This window comes from Triticum urartu, chromosome 2A, assembly GCF_056163025.1.
Source record: "Triticum urartu cultivar PI428250 chromosome 2A, HENAU_Tu73, whole genome shotgun sequence".
Lineage (NCBI taxonomy): Eukaryota > Viridiplantae > Streptophyta > Magnoliopsida > Poales > Poaceae > Triticum > Triticum urartu.
The window spans coordinates 673,358,131-673,371,285 of NC_141874.1; positions in this window are offsets into that span (position 1 = coordinate 673,358,131).

Consider the following 13,155-nt stretch of genomic DNA (forward strand, 5'->3'; position numbering starts at 1 on the left):
AGGTGCTCCACCACGTACCCGGTACCCGCGAATGCAGCAATCGTGCACCTAGGGTTTTAGGGTTTATTTGTTAACGTCGCCTTTACGTAACACTCATGTGTGCGAGACAGCGAGAGGCCGACTGCGTGCGTGCACCTCTTCTCTTCGTATATGTACTCCACCATTTGTCTGGTGTCCAAAAAATTATAATAACTACTAGCAATGTGCCAATGCGTTGCCACACGATCAAAGTAGATTAATACATATTCACCGATTTGATAGAAAAAAAGTCTAGTTTTGATATACGTATATCACTAAAAATATGTTATGTTTCACTCAAAATATATTCCTTTGGCGGTTTTGATGAGATAAGGGAGGAATGTTGTTGGTTTCAAGATTCGAGAAGTGGTACATGTCTAATTTCTACTCTTACTAGCAAGATGCCCATGCGTTGCACGGAACATCAAGATCTTGTGGGAGAAAAGGATGAACGAGGGAAGGCCTTATCTGCAAATGTGGTGAAGAGTGCGGGTAAATTGCCATATTTTCCTTCCTATCCACCAGATATAAATCGGACGACCTACATTGCAGGATGGCAGGCCCACCATCATCACCAACTCTATTTTTTTATCCCTACTATTATAAAAAGCATTGTCGGTGATGATCGTGTGCCTGCCATCCTGCAATATAGGCCGTCCAATCTATATCTGACGGATAGGAAGGAAACTATGGCAATTTTGCAAAAAGATACCCACACCCCTCTCCACATTTGCAAATAAGGCCTTCCCTCGTTCATCCTTTTCCCCCACAAGATAAACTACTCATACAAATGCATCTTGATGTTCCGTGCAACGCATGGGCATCTTGCTAGTTGTTGCAAAAAGCCCATGTGTGTGTGAGAGAGAGGGAGAGTGGAGGAGGACGGAGTGCATGTGTGACAAAGACACAAGGAGTGTGTGTGCGATAGGTATCAGCTTAAAATGAGGCGATAGTGTGTGTGTGCACGATCGAGAGGGTGTGTCTCAAGAAGGGAAGAAAAATCTACATAGATACAAGGAGCGGGAGAGAGACATGTATGCGATGGTGGAAGCACGAATGTGCGGGTGTATAAACTTATCTAGAGGCTAGCTGGTCGATAAATGTTTGTGAGAGAAATACGAGTCGGGGTGCGAAAGCGAGAGTTTTGTGTGTGTGAGAGAGAGATGGTAGTTGGGAAGGGGAGTGGAAGCAGGAGTTGTGTGTGTGTCTATGAGAGAGAGAGAGGAGACGGTAGTCGGGGTTGTCTGATCGGTAAACAAATGAATAATGTCAGTCTGGGATGGAGACGAAAAGGAGAATGCAACAAATGTTGTGTCTACAGGAGAGAGAGAGAGAGTAATTTTAGTGGTATGAGTCATATGTAGAGACATATAGGGTGTGTGAGAGAATCCCGTAGAGAGAAAGACAAAGTGAAAGACGAGTGGAGACTGTGTGTGTGGCGGTGAAAAAGAAAGCTTAGGTACCGAGTGATACCAGAGAACAGTAGAGACGTGAGAGATAATGAAAACCGTGTAATGTATAATGATAGGGAGAGTGTGACACTTCTCAAGGGAGACGTCAAGAGACCATGTTTGCGAGGATAGGAGAAACATGAAGTGAGCGTGCGGGTGAGCTGGAGAAAAGAGAGTGATAGCTACCTGTGGGAGCATGCATGCGAGAGAGATGGGCGTGAAAGGAGTGAACAAAAAAGGGATTCAAATATTTGAATTCGAGATGATGATACATGTAATCCATACTCGAACCAAAATTGATCTATCAAACATGCATACTCATATGAATTCACGCACATCTATGTTATTTAATATGTAGATATTACTGATCCATACATTTTAGTAGAACATAATTTGGTTAAAAAATTTCGAATTCAACCTTAAGATTTCGAGATCGTTGTATTTGTAAATCATATTATACATATAAAGGAGCAGAATTCTTTGTTGTGCTTTTGAAAGTATATATAAAAATGATGTATATAGAATGTAATTCCAATTGAAAATGGATTCCGCCCAAAAAAAAAAGAATACAAACGGGATTCGAATTGAGTTGGAACGGTAAACGTGCACTCTGCAAAATTTGAACGAAGCGGGGAAAGTCGCAGTAACCGCCTGAAACAAAAATCTGCGAGATGGAAATCACTACTGCCTATCCCTGCCACGCAAAGCCTATCTGCTGGATTTCTATAGGTTTCGATAGGGGTAGGTTTGTAATTTCACCCAAAAATGACGTAACCGCCTCTCACCCGGATTCATACATGGTGGGCGCCAAAACACAGTGTGTCCTCGGCCGAAATCGACTCCCTCCCCGATTCATATTCATACATGGTGGGCGCCAAAAACAAACTCTCGTCGGCAAATATTCGGTGTATGCGAGATTACCGTCCTATCCCCAACCGACTAATGTTGCTGTGATGTAGTAGAAATTTGAAACGGGGGCTAAGTTTGTAAATTTCCTTGCATTTGAGACAAGCGCGCCCTGAATACATGGTTCCACCCTTCCTCTCTACCTCCCTTTCCCCATTCGTACTCCGTGGGCGCCAAAACACCCTCTCCACCCCACCCTCCTCCGTCTGCCGCCGTCCGCCACCCCATCCATCGCCGTCCTCCTCCACCATGCCGGAGCTGATACCCCGACGCCGCCGTCCATTACAAGAGATCGACCTCTCTCATCCACGGCTTCAGACCGGGATCCTTGCATCCCGTCCTCTCGCTTCATCCCCGCCGTCGTCCACCTTGCCGGCGCCGCTCCTACGACCGTCTCGTCCACCGCGCCCCACCGCCACCGTCTACCCTCCTAGATCTGCTTCCACACTGCCGACAGCCATCGCTACCGCAGCACCGTCAAATCTCAGCAGATGCGTACACGGCGCCGCACCAGAGGCGGTACTCTTTCGTATCTGCTCAACTTATTTATCGCAGCAAGAAAATAGATCGCCACTGCTTTACTCTGATTTCTTGTCTTGGTTGCGAAGTTTCCTTTGTCCGGTTTGCACCTTCAGATCCGCCATGGCACGCTCAATACTATACTCCCAATGCTTATGGTTATCCCCTTTTATATTCCACACTAGTTAAATCACAGTAGACTAAATTTCAAAATTGGGTCAATCAATTTTTCAGAGCTCGCCAGAGTTCACCGGTGCGACCGAAGGGGCTCAGGTGGTTGTGGGGCCTCGCCGAACGAAGAAAACTCGACGCGGGTGGGGGTTGGGGCGGGGGTGGGGGTGGGGGTGGCGGAGGAACACGGGCGGTGGGGGCCGGTGGTCCGGCCGGCGGCCCGTGCGGTGTTCTGTATGGGAAGAATCAGAGACGAGGAAGAAGAAGGGTTAGGAGACATAGGATCTTCATCCAACCGCCTGAAATGGTCGAGAGACAGCTGGGAGTTGCATTCTTAATGCGCTCTGGTTCATCATGTGTGGGCACTGCGCAACCAACATTTTATTATCCAGAATCTTCTTGCTCTTCTTTACCATGTTCCTCTTCCGTTCTTCTTTAATATGTACTCTCTCCATTCCTAAATACAAGTCTTTGTATAGATTCCACCATGGACTACATATGGAGCAAAATGAGTGAATCTACACTCTAAAATGTATCTGGATACATCTGTATGTGATCCATAGTGGAAATCTCTACCAAGACTTATATTTTGGAACGGAGGGAGTATGATAGTAGTACAGTATGTTCCTTGTACTGAAGATGAGCAGGGACATTTGCAATGTAGAGGTCTATACGGTCAGTTCTGATGGACACTTTGAGCCTCTTTGATTCGTAGGATCTTGTAAACATAGGAATAGGATTTGTAGTGGCCTGTCCACTTGAATCCTATAAGAATAGCAAGGAAATGCGGGGAGCTGTGTCGCCTTTGAGAGTTACACTGATATTAACCGTACCGCACCTTCACTTGAAGAGAGATGGTATCCGAAGCCTTTCTAGTCGTACCGACAATACTAGCACATATATTCCAACAAGTTCCACTTTGCTGATTTTACTCTGATGCTTAAGGTTTTCCCGTTATATCTACACTATGATCTATGTAGCTGCTTTGTGTCGCACTAGCAGCAGTCCACTCTTGAAGCTAAACACTGCAATGACTTACAAAATTGGCACCAAGGCATTGAGTGCCATTCTGGATGCAATGAAACTCATACCCTCCCCACCTGTTGATTCTTGTTCAGAATATGATCCTAATGACTATTCTAACCTCGAGGAGTCAAAGGCAGATGGCATGTCCTGTTCACCCATCAAGGTGCCTGTTCTAATTTGGCAATATTTTATTGATTGCGGGTATCTTTTATATGTTGTCTCGCATTTCTTCTACTTTGTTGCAGCGCCATATGCTTAGTTTACTCATCATATATGTCGAGATGCCATGCCCATCCATTATCAATACATATTCCATCTGTCATCATACCATATTTTTCCACTCAAATGTTGTTCTTGTGCATCAGACATCAAAAAGGAAGAGGGTGTTTGCCGAACCTGAAGGAGCACCAGCAAAGTCCTTGAAAAACGCGGTGGTGCCAGAGAAATCAGACAGCACCCCACTTATATTGGTTGTACAACCAGTGACACAAAACGTAGGACCGACTCCAGCAGACTGTACCCATACTTCACTAGCCACACCACTAGCCCCACCACACAGAATCTGAACTCCAGCAAAAGGTATACCGATTTCATTTGCCATAGCACCAGCTGTACCACAGAAAAATCCCACTCCAGCAAAAAGTACAGCAAGTCCACCGGCCGAAGACCTATCCCAACTGCAAAGACGGCCAATTCCTGCAGATTGGAACCCCATTCCATTTATTCCCAGTTTAAAAGACAATGCTTTCAATGTTGTTAGGGACTACGTGCATATATTCCCATCATGGGAAGATTATTGTGAAGACAAACACCATTTTCACATCTTCCTGTCCAACTTACGTGTAAGTGCTATTATTCATGGTTATTATTTTCCTGTTTTCTGCTAATTGAACACATCAATAATTTACATTACATTGTTGTAACTAGGCGAGGGTCAATCTGGATAGTCATGACGAGCAAAGCTTGCTTGTGCTTTTCAAGGAAGCATTGCAGCAGTATCGGTGTTACCTGAGGAAATCACACTTTGATGGCAAGTCTATAAACGAATTTCCGGTGAAGTCTCCTGTGCTAAATTTAGAAGACATTGAATGGAAAACCCTTGTTATGCACTGGTCTCGTTCCCAGGATGAGGTACTTTCTATGAAATCACATGACAATTTGAACTTCTACTTTTCCGCATGTGCCTTACGGATCTTTTTTGCAGGAAATATGCTCGAAGAAGAATTCCGGTTTGACAAGAACGACAGGATATCACAAATATGCTGCCCGCTGCTTTGCTCTTGTTAGTACCTGTTGTCCTGTATCACTGCACTTGCATACATACCTGGTTCATTATGTGACAGCAGTATGCATGATAGCTTGCTTATCAATTGTTCGCTCCAAATTATCTGATCTGTATGAATGGTTACATTAGTGTAGAATATATCCAATGCTGATGTTTTTTTAGCTCTGCATTGTTCTTGTAAGTACATGCTGTCCTGTATCAGTGTACTTATAATGACAGGTAGTTGTTCATGTACCATCACTCTACAGCTTATTTTCCTTTGCCCTCCATTTTCTACACATCAGATCTATATTTACTCTTACCATAAGGTTGGTATTGAAGAAGTTTAGCTGTGCATTGCTCTTGGCTGTACCTTTTGCTTGTATCGCTGCACTTACATTTATAGCTACTTGGTTATGTAATCACTCTTCATCTTATCTTAAATATTCTCCATTTTTTCGTATATTATCACATCTATATTTACTCTTAACAAAATGTAGAATAAAGGCAATGCTTTTGAAGAAGATTATGTGGTAAACTTCTTGAATTGCCCCCCCATCAGCATGGACAAGGCCTTTATAGAGCCTGCCTTCACCAATAATGTAAGTTTGTCCATCTCAAGCCTTCAAACTTTGTTGTATATATTTGGTTAGGCATGACTGCAACAGTTATTTATTTTTGGTGTTTGCATCAAATTGCTTGTTTAAAGTTTATTATGTAGTTCATAAACAAAAGTTTGTCCTTTCTAAATTTAAGTTTTCAGTTGTACAACCAAGTTCCTTCTTCATACCATGTAAATTAAACTATACAGAGCAAGTGATCTTCTTTTGCACTGCATGTATGCTTCTGTTCTTCATCCGTAATCCAGTGGTGTGGTGAACCTACCCATTGTTGGGGAACGTAGCAGAAATTCAAAATTTTCCTACGTGTCACCAAGATCTATCTATGGAGTCATCTAGCAAAAAGGGAGGAGTGGATCTACATACCCTTGTAGGTCGCGCGCGGAAGCGTTCAAGAGAACGGGGTTGATGGAGTCGTACTCGTCGTGATCCAAATCACCGATGATCCTAGCGCCGAACGGACAGCACCTCCGCGTTCAACACACGTACGGAACGGAGACGTCTCCCACGCCTTGATCCAGCAAGGATGAGGGAGAGGTTGATGGAGATCCAGCAGCACGACGGCATGGTGGAAGTAGCGGGATTCCAACAGGGCTTCGCTAAGCGCTGCGGGAGGAGGGAGATGTGTCACGGGAGGGAGAGGGAGGCGCCAGGCCTTAGGTATGGTTGCTCCTCCTTTTCCCCACTATATATAGGGCCAAGGGAGAGGGGGGAGGCGCAGCCCTTGCCCCTTTCTCCAAGGAAGGGTGCGGCCAAGGGTGGAAGGAGTCCATCCTCCCCAAGGCACCTCGGAGGTGCCTTCCCCCTTTAGGACTCTCCCCTTTTTTTCTCTCTCTTGGCGCATGGGCCTCTTGGGGCTGGTGCCCTTGGCCCATATAGGCCAAGGCACACCCCCTACAGCCCATGTGGCCCCCCGGGGCAGGTGGCCCCACCCGGTGGACCCCCGGGACCCTTCCGGTGGTCCCGGTACAATACCGGTGACCCCGAAACTTGTCCCGATGGCCGAAATAGCACTTCCTATATATAATTCTTTACCTCCGGACCATTCCGGAACTCCTCGTGATGTCCGGGATCTCATCCGGGACTCCGAACAACTTTCGGGTTACCGCATACTAATATCTCTATAACCCTAGCGTCACCGAACCTTAAGTGTGTAGACCCTACGGGTTCGGGAGACATGCAGACATGACCGAGACGTTCTCCGGTCAATAACCAACAGCGGGATCTGGATACCCATGTTGGCTCCCACATGTTCCACGATGATCTCATCGGATGAACCACGATGTCAAGGACTTAATCAATCCCGTATACAATTCCCTTTGTCTAGCGGTATTGTACTTGCCCGAGATTCGATCGTCGGTATCCCTATACCTTGTTCAATCTCGTTACCGGCAAGTCTCTTTACTCGTTCCGTAACACATCATCCCGTGATCAACTCCTTGATCACATTGTGCACATTATGATGATGTCCTACCGAGTGGGCCCAGAGATACCTCTCCGTTTACACGGAGTGACAAATCCCAGTCTCGATTCGTGCCAACCCAACAGACACTTTCAGAGATACCTGTAGTGCACCTTTATAGTCACCCAGTTACGTTGTGACGTTTGGTACACCCAAAGCATTCCTACGGTATCCGGGAGTTGCACAATCTCATGGTCTAAGGAAATGATACTTGACATTAGAAAAGCTTTAGCATACGAACTACATGATCTTGTGCTAGGCTTAGGATTGGGTCTTGTCCATCACATCATTCTCCTAATGATGTGATCTCGTTATCAACGACATCCAATGTCCATGGTTAGGAAACCATAACCATCTATTGATCAACGAGCTAGTCAACTAGAGGCTCACTAGGGACATGGTGTTGTCTATGTATCCACACATGTATCTGAGTTTCCTATCAATACAATTATAGCATGGATAATAAACGATTATCATGAACAAGGAAATATAATAATAATCAATTTATTATTGCCTCTAGGGCATATTTCCAACACCCACTACAGCACAATGTCATATTCTGCAATGTCTTACTATGAACAATGTCATATCATTCTACTATTATTTAAACCGTCTCTTTATTTGCCAATCTGAAATGGTATAAATTGACAACACACTAACCATTGATACTTATGAGTTCTTGATCTGTAATCCAGTGGTGTCGTGAAGCTGCCAACTCCTTCACAATGTCATTTCCTGCCATGTCTTGACCTAAACAATACCATATTGTGTTAATGCAATTTTAAACTGTGTCACTTTATTCGTTAGTAAGAAATGTGATGAATTGTCAGCACTGATACTTTTATGTGCAAAACCTGTCATATGCCACGTGTCGGTCACCCTTGACGAAAGAACTTCTGTGACGCGCGATTTATTGTCATGGAAGTGGACACTTCCGTGATGATAATTTTGGTAATGTCATGGAACACTTCTACGACAGCACAGGTATGACTATCTTGATTCTGTCAGAAAATCGTCATGGATGTACATGCATGACAAAAAACGCAACCTACTATGACAAACACGTATCATCACGGAAGTGTATTTTTTTGTAGTGACTTGATGTATGTCTTGCATGTGCTTATCTGTGGTGACAATGGGACATTCACGTGATCCACTTGATGTATGTTTTGGTGATCAAGTTGCGAGTTTCATGACCTCGTGAACTTATGCATAGGGGTTGGCACACGTTTTCATCTTGACTCTCCGGTAGAAACTTTGAGGCACTCTTTGAAGTTCTTTGTGTTGGTTGAATGGATGAATCTGAGATTGTGTGGTGCATATCGTATAATCATACCCACAGATACTTGAGGTGACATTGGAGTATCTAAGTGACATTAAAGTTTTGGTTGATTTGTGTCTTCAGGTGTTATTCTAGTATGAACTCTAGGATAGATTGAACGGAAAGAATAGCTTCGTGTTATTTTACTACGGACTCTTGAATAGATCAATCAGAAAGGATAGCTTTGAGATGGTTTCATACCCTACAATAATCTCTCCATTTGTTCTCTGTTGTTAGTGAATTTGGACTGACTCTTTGTTGCATGTTGAGGGATTGTTATATGATCCAATTATGTTATTATTGTTGAGAGAACTTGCCCTAGTGAAAGTATGAACCCTAGGCCTTATTTCAACGCATTGCAATACCATTTTCACTCACTTTTATCATTAGTTACCTTGCTGTTTTTATATTTTCAGATTAGAAAAACCTATATCTACTATCCATATTGCACTTGTATCACCATCTCTTCGCCAAACTACTGCACCTATACAATTTACCATTGCATTGGGTGTGTTGGGGACACAAGAGACCCTTTGCTATTTGGTTACAGGGTTGTTTGAGAGAGACCATCTTCATCCTACGCCTCCCACGGATTGATAAACCTTAGGTCATCCACTTGAGGGAAATTTGCTACTGTCCTACAAACCTCTGCACTTGGAGGCCCAACAACGTCTACAAGAAGAAGGTTGTGTAGTAGACATCAATTACATATACTGTGTACAAATTAAATAACAAGATTCCATTATACATGTTTGTAGTGTGTTAGAGGTATGTATTAGATATATTGTGTATCATTGATGCCACTAATTGGTAGTTGTGGCATTTTATTTCACGCGTAATTGGATCCGTTGATGGGAGAGAGACAGTGAGGATCCGTCGCTGCGAAAGAGAGAATGAGACGTTCGACTGGTCCCACTATTTAGGGCGAGAAGAGCCGAGCAAATAGAGAGGTCAGCCCCGCCGAGGCGATGGATGCCTATGCCATGGCTGCTTGGCTGAGAGAAACTGCTCTACTAGGTTTGAAGGAAGCAAGAAGAGTGGACGACACCAACCAATGGAGGAGTCTTCACTTATGCATTCGTGAGACATGAATCAACCTGCATACAAGCTTAGGTTGCCTTTATTTTTCTTTGTACTCTGACCACGAAAAGCTTCAAGCAACAATTGAAGTGAAAATCTGGTGTTTTTAGTTTTCTTCTTTATTTTTCTACGATGTTTCTGCTGTTTAGGTGTTTAAATTAGCAGGCTACCAGATGCTGGAGTAAATCTTTATGGTCGAGTACGCGTTAGGGAGAAAACTACCATTTCTTTTGCCCTTTCAGGTTCCTACCGTTGCCTCATTTAATTGCTAACCCATTTCCATAATTCTAATTCTTGATCTATATTTGGAAAATTGTGCATTGTAGCACACACTGATACAAAGCAACTTCTAATACACTAGATGCGGATGGAAAGTTATGTTGAGTCTTAACTATACTTTCTGGAAATTTGTTCAAAAGTAAATTTGTGACACCCCAAGACCGGCGCTTCAGATGCCTTCCATGGATTTCGAGATTCGTCGTGTGATTTTTTTTGTTCATTGCATTCATCTTTTTATCATGTACATTGCATCATGTCATCTTGCACCCCCTTTTTAAAACTCACCTAAATAAATTGCATGGATCTTCGATCCATTTAAATTGAGGGAAATGCACATGGTGATTTCTCTTTACAATATATAAAAGTCCCCCAATATTATTAGGGAGCTATATTAAATATTCCACTATTTCGGAATCACCAATAAACACACTTGCAAAATAATTCCGTGCCTTTTCTGCTTCATGTTTGGTCTCCAAACTTTGCCCTAAATTCTTTCTTCACTTTTCGGAGCTCCACCAAAAATCTCAACATTTTGGCCACTCCTAAACCTTGTCCTAGTTCAAACCATTTGAATTAAATTCAAATGAGTTTGAATTTAAATCTTGCATTCGTGCCAACTTCTATTTTCTTGGATCAAGCTCATTTTTTTGAGTCCGGGAAAATTATCCGCGTATCCAACTTCTTCCCCTAACCTCTCTTTATTTTCTTTCTTATCTCTGTTTTGTTTTTATTTCTCTTTAGAGTGAGAGAGAGAGAGAGAGCCCAGCCCAGCTGCAACCTATGCCCAGGCCGACCCATGTCCACCTAGGCCCAGCCGCACTCTAACCCTAGCCAGGATCCCTCACTCTCATCGATGTCCCTCTCCCTCCTCATTCCTTTGCGCCGCCACCAGCCACGCACACACACGCACGCAGACCCCAAGTCCCGCTCGACCCCGCTCTCAACCCCCCTGCCTCGCTCTCGCACCGTCGCACCCGACCCCATGGCATGCCTCCCCTGCGAGAGAGCATCGCCGGACCCTCCCGCAGAACTAGGCCGCCGCCTCGCCGCTGCCTCCCCGCCGCCGGAGACGACTGCCACCCCGCACCATCTCGTCCTCGCATCTCTGGCCTCGTCCCCGACCTTAGCTACCAGATCCAGCCAGATTGAGCTCGCCCGCGTCCGCCACCACCACCTCTACTCCGCCCCCGCCTCTGCTCCATCTCCATTGCGCCAGGCTGACACCGTCCACTTCGCCCCTCACTGTCACTCGACCTCGACCCTGCCATCTGCGCTCGCCGCAATGACACGACCCTGCGGGCCGGTCGGTGGAGCGACCCGCTGGACCCCGCCGCCAATTGTGTCTTCTCGTAGGCGCCCAGGCCCCGCCGAGCTTGTTGCCGCTTCCACCGGCCAAGCCAGCCTGCAGCCATGGCCTCAAGCTCGCCAAGCCGCTGCTCCCTCATCGTGCCATGCTGAGGCCTCATACTGTCTTCTCTGTTGGGGGTTTGCCTCGAGCTCCTTGGCCCCTGTTCATGCCCTGACACCACCGTCATTTGCCTTCCCAGGTAGTTCCTGTTCGCCTCGGCTTCGAGTTCATCATGCGTGGCCATAACCACACCAAGATGTTGCCTCTTGCACCTGTGATGTCTTGCGTGGACGCATTTGAAACCATATTGGAACCTCAAGCGCCAAGTACCGTTAGTCCGAAGATCTTGGATGCACCAAGTCCCTCGACGACAAGTTCCTCTCCGAACGTGTACGACTACACCCTATGATGTGTCGAGTAACTCTACCGACGTCCCCGAATAACTATGGAACATGTACGACTACCGTTGAACCTTGAAGACCCGTGAACGACTACTCCCCACGACGCCCTGTGAATGACTACTTCCACTACCGTCGTGAGAATAACTACTTCCCTCGACGAACTCGTTCCGCCTCAAAGATGCACACTTCAAAGGTATAACGTCGATATGACCGCCGTGGACGAATGTTGTGTGGTGTATGAGATGAACCCCGTGTTTGCGCCGTGCCCGTTTGTTTCGTGCACGTCCCTCGTTTGTCATGCCACCGACACATAGGACACCCGGTATCCGAGATCACTCCCCGTTGCATTGCACCTTCCATGCATCCCATGTTTCTTTTGCACCGACGTCTCAATGAGTTGTCGGAATCGGAACAATGCCTTGGCATCATTTTCGTTATCACCGCCATGGCACCCCTTTCATTCCGTCATGGCGACCAAATGCTTCATATCATGTTCATGTCAACTTTTAACAAAAATTGCGTAAAACTTGCATATGTCATCCGCATCATGATAACAACATGTAAATTCTTTAAAAATTGTTGTTTGCATGAAAATTTCTAAATATGCATATGGGGATTTTCCGGAATTATTGTTGTTGTTTCCGGCCTCATTTAAAATACCTAAATGTGTAGTTTACTTATGCTTTATCTCTTGCCATGTTTAACAACATTTAATATTGATGGGTAGCATAAGTGGGAGTGAACTAAATGTTTGAATGTGGTGTTTCGTCAATATGCAACTCGTTGCATATTGAGCTCCACTTAACTTGTAGTATTGTTTCTTGCACTTTGCCATGCCATGACTCATTAAACCGGACATGCATCATACTTGATTGGACATCATGCCATGGTTATGATATGTGTGTTTATCATGTTGTTTGCTTCTTTCCGGTTGTACTTCTTCTCGATAGTTCTGGTTACGTTGTGATTGTGAGGATCCGTTTGACTATGTTGGTTCGTCTACTTCATGGATTCGATCTTCTTCCTAGCGGGATTTCAGGCAAGATGACCGTTACTCTGGATACCACTACTATCTTTGCTTTGCTAGTTGTCTCGATACTATTGATGTCTACTACACAACCTTCTTCTTGTAGACGTTGTTGGGCCTCCAAGTGCAGAGGTTTGTAGGACAGAAGAAAATTTCCCTCAAGTGGATGACCTAAGGTTTATCAATCCGTAGGAGGCGTAGGATGAACATGGTCTCTCTCAAGCAACCCTGCAACCAAATAACAAAGAGTCTCTTGTGTCCC